This window comes from Cherax quadricarinatus, chromosome 42 (assembly GCF_038502225.1).
Source record: "Cherax quadricarinatus isolate ZL_2023a chromosome 42, ASM3850222v1, whole genome shotgun sequence".
NCBI classification, from domain to species: domain Eukaryota; kingdom Metazoa; phylum Arthropoda; class Malacostraca; order Decapoda; family Parastacidae; genus Cherax; species Cherax quadricarinatus.
In genome coordinates this window covers 408,106-420,807 of record NC_091333.1, presented here as the reverse complement: position 1 = coordinate 420,807, position 12,702 = coordinate 408,106, and the positions used below count along the sequence as shown (strand labels likewise).

At 41.2% G+C, this 12,702-nt stretch overlaps 1 protein-coding gene across 2 annotated transcripts in view; it reads left to right on the top strand.

Annotated features, from left to right (window-relative positions):
- Arl6IP1 (ADP-ribosylation factor-like 6 interacting protein 1) overlaps positions 1-12,702 on the top strand; it is a 74,010-nt gene that overhangs the window by 43,618 nt on the left and 17,690 nt on the right. Inside the window, exon 7 of one of the 2 annotated variants that reach the window (XR_011393062.1) lies at positions 4,793-9,361. The exons of the other annotated variant lie outside the window; for it this stretch is intronic. The gene's annotated coding sequence lies outside the window, so the exon portion shown is untranslated. Of the gene's footprint in view, positions 1-4,792; positions 9,362-12,702 lie in introns of those variants that run through there. 2 annotated transcript variants of the gene reach the window in all.

The window sequence follows — 12,702 nt, the reverse complement described above, 5'->3', positions numbered from 1 at the left end:
AGGTTTAGTCGGACACGGGGAATGTCATAGAGATGTTTGTGTCTGGTGTTGTGCCTGTGGGTTCTGTCACAACTATAAAGAAAGCATTTTAGGTCAAGGTTAATATTGGAATTTAAGGTCCTGTAGATGTAGATTGCACAGTAGTAAGTGTGGATGTACTGAACAGGGAGTAAGTTTAGATCTATGAAGAGTGGGGGGGTGTGTTGCCAGGGATGGGATTTAGTGATTATTCTTACTGCGGCTTTTTGTTGGGTTATTATTGGCTTTAGGTGTGTTGCTGCAGTTGAACCCCAAGCACAGATAGCATAGGTGAGGTATGGATATATAAGTGAATGGTATAGTGTGAGAAGGGCAGTTTGTGGCACGTAGTATCGTATCTTGGAGAGGATCCCAACCGTTTTGGATACTTTTTTGGTTATGTGTTGGATATGGGTGCTGAAGTTCAGATTGTTGTCGAGGTATAGGCCTAGGAATTTGCCCTCATTATGCCTGGTAATTAGAGTGTTGTCGATCGTAATGTTAATTTGCGCATCTCCTGCTCTGCTACCAAACATAATGTAGTAGGTTTTGTCAACGTTAAGCGTAAGTTTATTGGCTGTCATCCAAGTCGATATTTTGATCAGCTCCTCATTAACAATGGTGTTGAAGGTTGCAAGATTAGGGTGAGAGATGACATAAGTCGTGTCGTCAGCAAAGAGAATGGGGTTCAGGTGTCGAGATACGTTTGGAAGATCATTGATGTATATGAGGAAGAGCAGGGGACCAAGGACACTTCCCTGCGGAACTCCAGTATCAAGTGGCTGTGTTGTTGATGCTGTGTCTTTAATGGTGACATACTGATACCTATTAGTAAGGTAAGATTTGAAATATGCAAGCGCATGGCCTCTTATACCATAATGGTCAAGTTTGTGGAGTAGGATGCCGTGGTCTACTGTGTCAAAAGCTTTTCTTAGGTCAATAAAAATTCCTAGTGGATATTCCTTATTTTCCAATGCTGTGTAAAGCAGATCTAGCATTTTTATAATTGCATCGTTAGTGCTTTTATTTTTCCTGAATCCAAATTGGCAGGGGTTGAGTATGTTTTGTGACGTTATAAATGAATATAGTCTCCTGTGTACAAGTTTCTCAAAGATTTTGGATAGCAATGGTAAGTTTGATATTGGCCTATAGTTGTTTAAATCTGTAGGGTCACCACCTTTATGTATTGGTGTAACCCTTGCCGTCTTGAGTAGTTTCGGGAAGGTGCTAGCTTCTAGTGACTTGTTAAAAAGCAATGAGATAGTATGCGATAGTATGTTCAGGACATTCCAATTTCTCAAAAAAGGGGGGAGGTTGCCATTTTTTGTATTACTACATGTGCAGTACTTTTCCAGTACTCTCCTAGTACATTAGAGATTGATTGCAATTTTGTTGGTAAGATCTTAGCTAATGGCCAACAAACTGTTTTTAATGAAATTGCACATTATAGTTCATTGTGGGAGACAATTCTCTTCTGACTGCATATTGGACATGAGAGAGACTTACGCAGATCACTTGTATAGAGGCGAACAGTACCTCTATATGAGGATTATCAGGTCGTGCTGACATTGTACATATGTAAATGTTTAGCTTTCCACAATATCTTTTCTGTGTTGGAGCTAAGCATAAACTATTTTCTTTATCATTGTCTCATTTTCTCTTTGTCTTGATCTGACTTTTGGTACATTATTGATAACAATCCTCATGGTGCCATGGTTAAAGTTCAGTACCGAGGGAATGACAAGGAGAAGTGAAAAAATTGGTTATTAGCAATACAGTGGTACCTTGGTATACGTCCGCTTTGGAATAAGTCCAACTTGGTATACGCCCTATTTGGCCATGAAAATTTTTGCTTGGTATACGACCTTTGTTTGGAATACAACTCGTGTGCTAGAACTTGTATGGGTCAAAATGAGTTATGACACTGCTCTACCCTTGTACTTATTTGTAGGAAGTCAGGGGTAGGTAGCCCTGGCTCCCCGTCCCAGACTTAATTAATATGTATATGATATTTAAAGCAGCCCCGAGAGATAGAATACACATACAGTACACTAATTATTTACCTTAAAATATGTGTAGTCTTAATGTAGGATGAGAGGTGAGTAGTATTTATTTGTAGGAAGTCAGGTGTTGGTAGCCAGTAGATGTAGATAGCCGGTAGGTGGCCTGGACTACATAGCTATACGATATTTAATGCGGCCCAGAGCTATATTATTACCATCGACATACCATGTTCACTGAGTTTAATCGTTTCTAACTACCTTTAGATGCCATCATAAATGAAGGGAAAAGTAATGAATATGTAATTCATGCTTAGAATTGTAAACAAAAGCAGAGTGACTAGGCCAAATGCAGATTCATGCTTGTTTTCTTTGGTGCTGGACCAGAGAAAACAATGTTTTCCCTCCACCTGGCAGGGTGGAGGGAAAACATGTTTCTTAGATAATTTTGAATAAAATATCATAGATGGATTAATGAAAATATCTATATTAATGTAAAGTAAGACATTTAATGTAAAAGTGGAACCTGGTGAGCTTCAACCAGGTCCAAATAGGGAAAAGAGACAGAAAAGAGAAGGGGACTCTCCTTCCAAACAATTACATTTCCTCCTCCCTTCTCAGCACTATCCTAGTAGGCACTCGACTCTTTTCAGCAAAGTACGTAAAGTGAGGTTTAATTTGCATTTATTTCATTAATTCTTTTGTATTTATGTATGTATTTTAGTATTAGCCCTTTCAGGGTCGAGAGGCCCTCTCCTAAACTTGTTCTCAGGGTTGAAAATTTTTCGGAAAAAAAAAATTTATGAAGTAACAGAGAATCTTTTTCTGACCATAATGACACCAAATGTATGAAATTTGATGGAAAACTTACGGAATTATGCTCTTGAAGTTAGTGGTCTCGACACTGTTTACGCATTGGCGATTTCGCCCACTTTGAGCTCTATTTTCAGCCAAAAATCATAACTATTTCACTAGAACTCCATTTTTTTTTCTATCGAATGAGTACAAGAAACCACCCATTTACCAATTTCAACTATCCAATAAAGTGGTCAGAAATTGGCAATTTTGCCAATTTCACACAAATTTCAGAAGATGCCAATTTCCAAATAGGGTCCAGAATAAACAAGACAGACATTCCTGGCACTAAAATAACATTTTCTCTGTTCATTAGTGACGTCCTCAGGCCCCTCTTACATTTCTTTTGCTTTCCACTTTGGATTTTTATTCTCACAAAAAATAAAAGATTTACTGTTATGTAGACTACTGCATTAGTGTAGAAATAGTATAAATAATATCAGCGCACTTGTGAAAGAATATTAGACTCACCAGTTGACGTGTATTGGACGCGTGGCATGATTTGTTTACTTTTGAACTTTGGCAAAAATCGAACATTTCTACTACTATGAGCTCAATTTCAAGGTACTTTTCATTGTGAAACCAATCAAAATCATCTCAATTTCTGTAACATGTGTTCCATTCTACAAAATGAGACCAGGAAAACTAGAATACAACCATAATTACTATACGAAAATACACTGCAAGGTCGCTGTTTTAAGCCAAAAACATGGTCAGAGTTTTTTTTTTATTATTATGCACTGTGTGCTGCAGGATTTTTTTTATACTGTGCACACTGACCACATAGACCCATTCTTTCATATGTAGGCCTACTAGCTTTCGCTAGATTTGAAGGTGCTAGAATTTACGAGTACTAGTACATCAATAACCCTGGCGTGTAAGACGTACTAGTACGTCGGAAACCCTGAAAGGGTTAAGCAGTGTTTAAATTACATATTTTAGTATTAAGCAGTGTTTAAATTATTTTATACAACCCCATCAATGTATAATATGCCAATAACAATAGGATTTTTTTTCATGGGAATGGATTAATAATTTTCCCTATACAGTGGACCCCCGAGTTTTGTGATTAATCCGTTCCAGAGAGCCCGCCAAAGGTCGAAATTCACGAAACTCGAAACCATTTTCCCCATAAGAAATAATGGAAATAAAATTAATCCGTTCCAGACACCCAAAAATATTAAAATAAAATATTTTTTTCAAATTAAATAAAGATTTACATAATGAAAACAATCAGAAATCAAGTACATGCATTTGTAATAAATAAATAAATAATAACATTACACTTACCTTTCCTGAAGACTTCTGGGCGGATGGAAGATGGGAGGAGGTGATAGGAGGAAGGTGTACACTATTGTTTGGAAGGAAAATCTCCTTCCATTAGGACTTTAGGTAGCAAGTCCTTATCTGGGGTTACTTCCCTTCTTCTTTTAATGCCACTGAGAACAACTTGAGAGTCACTGGACCCCTGGCGCACAAAATATCTATCCAGAGAGGTCTCTTTTCTGGCGTTTCTTAAAGATTTCCCTGAAGTGGGACACAACACTGTCATTGTACATGTTGCAGATACAGCTTGTTTCAGCTTGTTCAGGGTGATACTTTTCAACAATACTTTGCAACTCATTCCACATTCCACACATGTCCTTAATCACTGAAGAAGGCACCTCATCCACTCCCTCTTCCTCCTCCTCTGAAGCAAGTTCCTCGGCTGTGGTCTGATGCTGTTCCAGTTGAAGCTCTTGCAGTTCATCAGTGGTTAGCTCTTCCCTGTGGTCCTCCACCAACTCTTCCACATCCCCGTCACGCTTTATTTACCAAAGGGCTTGCACTAGCTTTCCTTGGGTCCATGATGACTTATTTAGCAGTTGCATGCACAAAAAACAATGGATTATTATGAAATGTATTGTATGAATTCGCAGGGTGATGGTCACGTGTTGGTAAACAATGGCACACTGAGTGAGAATGGCGTGGGAGACTGGCTTTGTGTGCGCGGTGGCGGGCGGACAGGTGCTGGACGGTCGCCGAAACACGAGTTTTTTCACAAAACTCGAGGCCAAATTTTTCCAAAAAAACTTGCCGAAGGTCGAATTTCACGAAAGTTGAGGCTGCCGAAACTCGAGGGTCCACTGTATGTATTTCTTATGGGAAAAATTTGTTTGGTGTATGTCCTGTTTGGTATAAGTCCAAGGTCCTGGAACGGATTAAGGACATACCGAGGTACCACTGTATTAGGTTGGAAGCTACCATCCATGAGTCGTGGAAAAATATGTAACATGAAACCCTGAAGAATGTGTGAATCACTTCCCAGATACTTGAATAATGTATGTAATAGTTGTGACTTTGTTGAATGCATGAACATCTGCAACTTGCTGCCAGGAAAGTTTGTCAGTTTTGATATTAGTATGTTAAGAAAAAGGAAATCAGTACAATGAAAACAACAAAAAAATTTAATACTCTCCATTACTATTCTATGACACAATGTGGTGGGTTGATGAAGTCTTAGTAGCATTCAGATATTGATTTTATTACAAGATGTAGAGCTTTTTTTTCCAAGTTATTGAACTACTATTTTTTTTTTTTTTTTCTCTCTCTCAACAAGTCGGCCATCTCCCACCGAGGCAGGGTTATTATTATTATTAAATATTTGCCGGTATTCTCCCGGCCCGGGCCTTTTCCAAGTGGTGGCCCGGCCACTGAGGCAGGGTGACCCAAAAAAGAAAGAAAATCCCCAAAAAGAAAATACTTTCATCATCATTCAACACTTTCACCACACTCGCACATTATCACTGTTTTTGCAGAGGTGCTCAGAATACAACGGTTTAGAAGCATACACATATAAAGATACACAACATATCCCTCCAAACTGCGAAATATATAGGTAAATATATAGGTTAATATTTTAAAAGTTTGTCTGGTACAGTTTTCCTAAGACAACGTAATAAAAAAGTGAAATTACAGCTCTTAGATACAGTACTGTATTTCTATCACATATTCTATCATTTATTCCTGTACTAAGTGTGTTATGTTTCATATAATTGGACAACATTATTTTTGATACAAAAGAGGTTTTGTATCCACTTGTATGACACTAGAAGTGACCAGCATTGATGTTTTCATCTTATGAAGTATTGACCTTCTGCAATAATATTGGCTTTGTTACTGAATATCCTCCTTGGTAAGGCACAACACATTTTGCTTAAGCTGTGCCCACAAATATTTTTACTTGTAATTAATTTTTGTTGTACCTAGATAAACTGTGAGCAAGTCAGCTGTGTACAGTTAAAATGAGCAAGCCATAAGAAAAAGTATTACATTTACTGCTAGTTCCAGGGATTTAGGCAGAGGTGGAATACCTTGATTGAGGAAAATTAAAAGTTAAACTTGGTAGTGGTGTAAGCAGATACCCTCCTGCATTAGCCCAAACTATTCTGGAGAACACTTACACCCTTATTGAAGTCTTCAGTACTGATGAGATAAGGTTATGGTTAAAGTGGATATCATCAAGAACCTATGTCAGCAAGCAAGAGTAGGTTTCACCTTTTCTTGCTTGCTCTTCTCTGCACCTGCTCTGGAGATTTTAATGGTAAAGTCAACTAGTGCACTGTAAGGAGAAACTGTGCCTTAAAGGGGATGCAGACCCTTTAATCCACTGCTTGATGGGCCAACAAGACAGAAAAGATGATGATATCACTTCGGATATATGTTAATCGAACTTCCAGTGTAGGGAGTCCTAAAGATCTTAGTGGTACTACACCACAAAAATTGAGGAAGCTTTCCCAAATATTTGATGAAAAACCCAAAGGTGGTAATAACCCCTAAACGGTCCAAACGTATATATACGTTCTCTCGTGTAGAGCCCCAAACGTATATATACGTTTTCTTTGTCATTCATTCAACATTGCCATAATAAGCATGAGTCGCCTAGACATGAGAGAATGGCTGTGTGCACTCACTGTGCGCCATATTAAAATAATTGGGGACACCTGGGTACCATATATTTTTTTTTCCTATTAAAAATTTTTTTTTTTTTCTCAAAAAATTTGGGGCGCTATGCGAGTGAATGTATATATACGTTTAGACCGTTTAAGGGTTAAAGATTTATTATTGGGGATCAACATTGTTGGCAATTTTTTTTTTTTAACAAGTCGGCCGTCTCCCACCGAGGCATAATCACTGTTTTTGCAGAGGTGCTCAGAACACAACAGTTTAGAAGCATATATGTATAAAGATACACAACATATCCCTCCAAACTGCTAATGTCCCGAAACCCCTCCTTTAGAGTGCAGGCATTGTACTTCCCATTTCCAGGACTCGAGTCTGGCTATATAAAAATAACCGGTTTCCCTGAATCCCTTCACTAAATATTACCCTGCTCACACTCCAACAGATCGTCAGGTCCCAAATACCATTTGTCTCCATTCACTCCTATCGAACACGCTCATGCACGCCTGCTGGAAGTCCAAGCAAAATTATATAGATATTTATTTGTAATGAGATGAGGTGAACCATTCCACTGTAAATGTAAGGTAGGAAAAATTCTGACTGCATTGGTATAATATTAATTTTCCAACACAAAGGAGTGAGACAAATGATGATACTATTGGCAAGAAGCAGGGCCTTCAAAGACAATTCTTGTAAATATTCTGTTGTATAATTTTTCAAAATCTTGTAATGTAACCTTATTTTTCTCCCACAACTTATTCAGTTGAATAAACATTTTTCCGCATTGTTTGCAGGCATGTATATCCTGCACTGTAATAAGGATTTAGTATATAATTTTTATAGTATTGAAGCCGTATGACCCATGTTGGTTTGGCACTTTTTTAATATTGCAATAACAACAGTAACAATAGGAAATTGAACTTTATAGTATCAGTTTCAGATATGTGTAAAATGGCATTGTTCACTTAAACACGATAATTCAGGCTGAAAACGATGGAAATGTCTATGAACCATGTGGAAGTCACTTCATGCTAAAGTCATAGGAGTGTTTCTCGAGAGTGTGTTCTTTCATAATCAAAAGGCCATGTGACCTGGTACAATCATACTGGTCTCGAAGCCTTCATCATTTTCTACATAAATTACATTTAAATGTTTAAATCATGCAGTTTATTGATTTTTTAATTTGTATTATTTTTAAATACCATAGTTATAACAAGAAAATCCAGGGCAAAAACTTTATCCAGTATAGTGCTTTTAATTAAGAGAGATGAAACTACACTGATGATAAGGAAATGAAATACTGAAATCATAATACAACTCTTTGTTCAGTGACCCACTCATCAGTCTATAGGTTTAGTGCTTCTTTTTTTATAATAATAATAATAATAATAATAATAATAATAATAATAATCTACATCAGAAACTGAGTCAGTGGTTATTTGAATCTCATTTATGAAAAATTTATTAGGCTCATTGATCTGTAGACTGATTATTATTATTATTTTTTTTTTAACAAGTTGGCTGTCTCCCACCGAGGCAGGGTAACCCAAAAAGAAAGAAAAAATCCCCAAAAAGAAAATAATTTCATCACCATTCAACACTTTCACCTCGGTGATTATGTATGAGTGAGGTGAAAGTGTTGAATGATGATGAAAGTATTTTCTTTTAGGGGATTTTATATCTTTTTGGGTCACCCTCCTCTTCAAGGGGGGCTCCTTGGCGTGGTGAAGAGGCTCTTGGTCTGAGGAATTAGACCTATCGGTCTTCTTCCTCAGACCGAACCTAATTACCCCCCAATCTCCCCTCCCCTATCCCATCCTCCCCATCCTCCCCTTTTTCCTTTCCTCCTCCTCCTCCCCACTCCTCCCTTTTGCCCTTCCTCTTTTTGTCCTTTGGGATTTCTCCCACAGGCACGCTAGTTCCTAGGTAGAGGAAAGGACACCGGGGTCGATCCCATTCCGTTGAGGTTTCTTGGCGGTGGCGTAGTTTGCCGTGGAATCTGGATTGCCTAGGGATGTCCCGATCCCTCTCCGGTATCCCGGAGTAGCTTTGGGTGTCTTTTGGGCGACGGGTGTATCTCTGGAAGCCACCTTTCGGATTCCGGGGGTGGTGGCTGAAGGAGGTATGCTTTGTGGCGGATATCCGGCCGCCCTCTCTTTTGTCCACCGAGGTAGCTCGGCAGATGTGAGGTTGCTATCCCAGATTGCTGGTTTACTGGCATGAAGGGTAGGGTATGGCACGGGTTCCATGCTGCATCTGCGCTACTAGCGGTGTCGAGTCCTCTTGGGCGCGGAGGGAGATTTCTGGCCCTTTCATTCCTCCTAGGAACTATCCCTCCCCGGTCCCCCCTTTTTTTTTCTTTTTTTTATTTTTATTTTCTTTTCTTCTTTCTTTTTTTTTCTTAAAAACAAAAAGAAAGAAGTAACCTAACCATGGCAGCCCTAGTCCATGAACCTGGTACCCCCGGGCCCCTTCTTGATACCGCACCCCGTTCTGACCCCGCCTCGTCTTTGGACCACTCTTCAGACATTCCTCATGCCTCTGTACCTATTGCCGGTGCTGTTTCCTCACCTGCTTCAGGTACTGAGGCCTCGACTGACTCCTTCGATTTATCAGACCTTCGCTCTCCTCTGACTATGCTTCCGGCCTCTCCCTCTACGGTGCGGCAATTTTCAAATCGCCGACCCGTTCCACGTCGGACCAACTCTGGTCCCACGCCTAAACGTCAACGACAATTACCTGCTGATGATACTTCTCCACCTTCACCTTCTCGTTCTTCTCAGAAAAGATCGACACGTCCTTCACTACCTTTCCACGCTCAGTTTCAGACTGAACAGTGGACTAAATTCTTCACTTTACGACCAACTTCCTCTACTGCCTATCTTTCTGACCATAGTATTGGCAAGGCACTCCTACGCCATGTTGGTAAAGATATTTCTTTTCATGCTCTTAAGAGCGGTACGCGCATCATTACCGTACAGAATGCTACCCAGGCTCGTGAGCTCTCTCGTCTTTCCCATATAGATACTGTTCCTGTCACCCTTGAAAAACATCATTCCCTCAATTCTTGTAGTGGTACCGTTATTCTGCCCCATACCATAGTTCAACAAAATTTCCAGACATGTGGCACCGACATTCTAGAACAGCTGGAACTCCAAGATCTCCCAATCCTCAAGGTAGACACTTACGTTCTTCCTGCCCGTGGGCGGAGACGATACCCTAGCAATGTGGCTCGTTTAACTTTTGACAGCCGAGAACTCCCATCCTCAGTTTATATAGCAGGACATCGGTTACAAGTTCGAAAGGTGATCCCTACACCACAACAGTGTAGAAATTGCTGGCGATTTGGCCATCCAGCGAAATATTGCAGATCTATCGCCGAATGCCCAGTCTGTGGTGCCGATGACCATTCTAATACGTCTTGCAATCGATCTCCCTCTTGCCTTAACTGTCATGAGGCTCACCCTTCGTACTCTCGCCGTTGTCAGGTCTATTTAAACGAGCGGGAAATCCGTTACCTCAAAGAGACAGAAGGTCTCCCTTATGCCATGGCAGTTTCTCATCTCCGCCTCCAAGGGAGACTCCCACGTGTTTCTTATTCCCGTGTTTCAAAACGTCCCCCCACTTCTGGTATCCCATCTTCTACACCCACCTCTGTGGTTACCTCTCCCATAATCACTCCTGTATCTAATCCTTTTGCTGTCCTCGGCTCAGACGTCCCTACTTCAACGCCTCAGTCTAATCTCGCTTCTTCGAGTTCTCTCTTACAAGCCTCAGTATCGACGAGACCTCGTACGACACCTCTTCCCAATCGTCCCTCTACTTCTCAAAAGTCAAAAAAAGGTCCGGTAACACCTCCTACCCATCTTCCACCTCCTCATTTTACCCTCCCTGTCTCTGTCCCTAGTTCTTCCCCTCTCACTGGCTCAGTTACAAGTGCAGAGGTTCACCCTCCTCCTCGTAATGTACCTTCCTCCCCTGTTCCCTCCCAAGTTTCTTCCTCTTCTGCCACCTCCCAGGTTCCTGTCTCTTCTGTCCCCTGCCACGCTTCTCCAGTTCCCTCCACCCTTTCGCCCCCCCCTACCTTGGTACAGTCCAATACAGTTCCAATCTTTACTCATCCTCCCCCTACCATTCCCAATATTGTCTCCCATACGACATCTCTGAATTCTGAAACACTTGAAGCAATCTCTGAATATATTGCAGAGACCAAACCATCAATGGACACTGATCCACCTTCCGCTCTTTCTCTCTCCTCTGCTCCATCTGCGCAACTCCTTTCTTCACAGCGCACCGTTCCTTCGCTGCTTGAACATTTTCCACTGCCTCCGCATGTGGACTTTTCTAACCCTCCTAGTCCGTAGGAACCCTTACCTGCGGATTTCAAGTATCTTTATCATTGCCATTCATGGCCTTTTTACAGTGGAATATACGTGGCCTCAGGGGTAATCGGGGTGAGCTTCAGATGTTACTCTCCCAGTTTGCCCCTGTTGGTGTTTGCTTACAGGAACCAAAATTACACTCTGCTGTTATTTCTCACATCTCAGGCTATAATTTATTGTATTCTTCAGATCCTTTTCCTGATGGGACCTTTAATGAAAGTGCCCTTCTTCTCCGCACTGATATTCCGTACCATCAGCTATTTGTTCATACTTCGCTGCATTACACAGCAGCCCGTATCCACTTACATAGGTGGTATACGCTCTGTTCTTTATATCTCTCTCCTTCTCGGGCATTATCTATTCCGGATTTTGCCTTCCTTGTTTCGTCATTACCGCCACCAATTCTGTTACTTGGTGATTTTAATGCCCACCATTTCCTCTGGGGAGGGTCTCACTGTGATTCCCGTGGAATTCAGTTAGAGGCTTTTCTTGCCACCCACCCCCTCCATGTTTTAAATACAGGTACTCACACCCATTTTGATCCTCGGACTCATACTCTCTCTTGCATCGATCTCTCAGTTTGCTCTTCCTCCGCCGCATTAGACTTTACTTGGTCTGTTCTCCCGGACTTACATGACAGTGATCATTTCCCAATCATTCTTACTTCCCCTTCATATTCGCCACCTCTTCGCACCCCACGCTGGCAATTTAATCGGGCAAATTGGAACCTTTACTCACACCTGACTGTTTTTAAAGAGGTTCCTTCTTCGTCCTCCATCGATGAGCTTTTACACCTCTTCTCATCCTCCGTTTTCACCGCAGCTTCTCATTCTATACCCCAAACTTCGAGCAGGCATTCTCAGAAATGCGTGCCTTGGTGGTCTCCTGCTTGTGCTCGTGCAGTACGTTTGAAACACGCTGCATGGGGCAGGTACCGGTACAATAGAACCACAGAGCGACTCCTTGATTTTAAACAGAAGCGTGCGATCGCTCGCCGTGTCATCCGTGACGCTAAACGCACTTGCTGGCGAGATTATGTCTCCACCATCACCTCTGCTTCCTCTATGAGTGCAGTCTGGAAAAAAGTACGAAAACTGAGTGGTAAATATTCTCCTGACCCGGCTCCTGTTCTGCGGGTTGCCGGTGTTGATATAGCAAACCCACTAGATGTTGCCAATGAAATTGGCAATCATCTGGTCCGTATTTCTCAGGGACTCCATCTATGCCCCTCATTTCTTTCCTCAAAGTCTGCCAGAGAGTTAGCACCCTTGGACTTTTCTTCTCTCAGAGAAGAACAGTATAATGTGCCTTTTACACTTCAAGAACTGGAGGCAACACTCTCAGCTTGTCGATCATCGGCAGCTGGGCCCGACGACATTCATATTCGTATGCTACAACATTTACATCAGTCAGCCCTTGCAGTCCTATTACGCCTTTACAATCTTATTTGGTCACAAGGAGTTCTTCCACAGCTGTGGAAATCCGCCATTGTTCTCCCTTTCCGC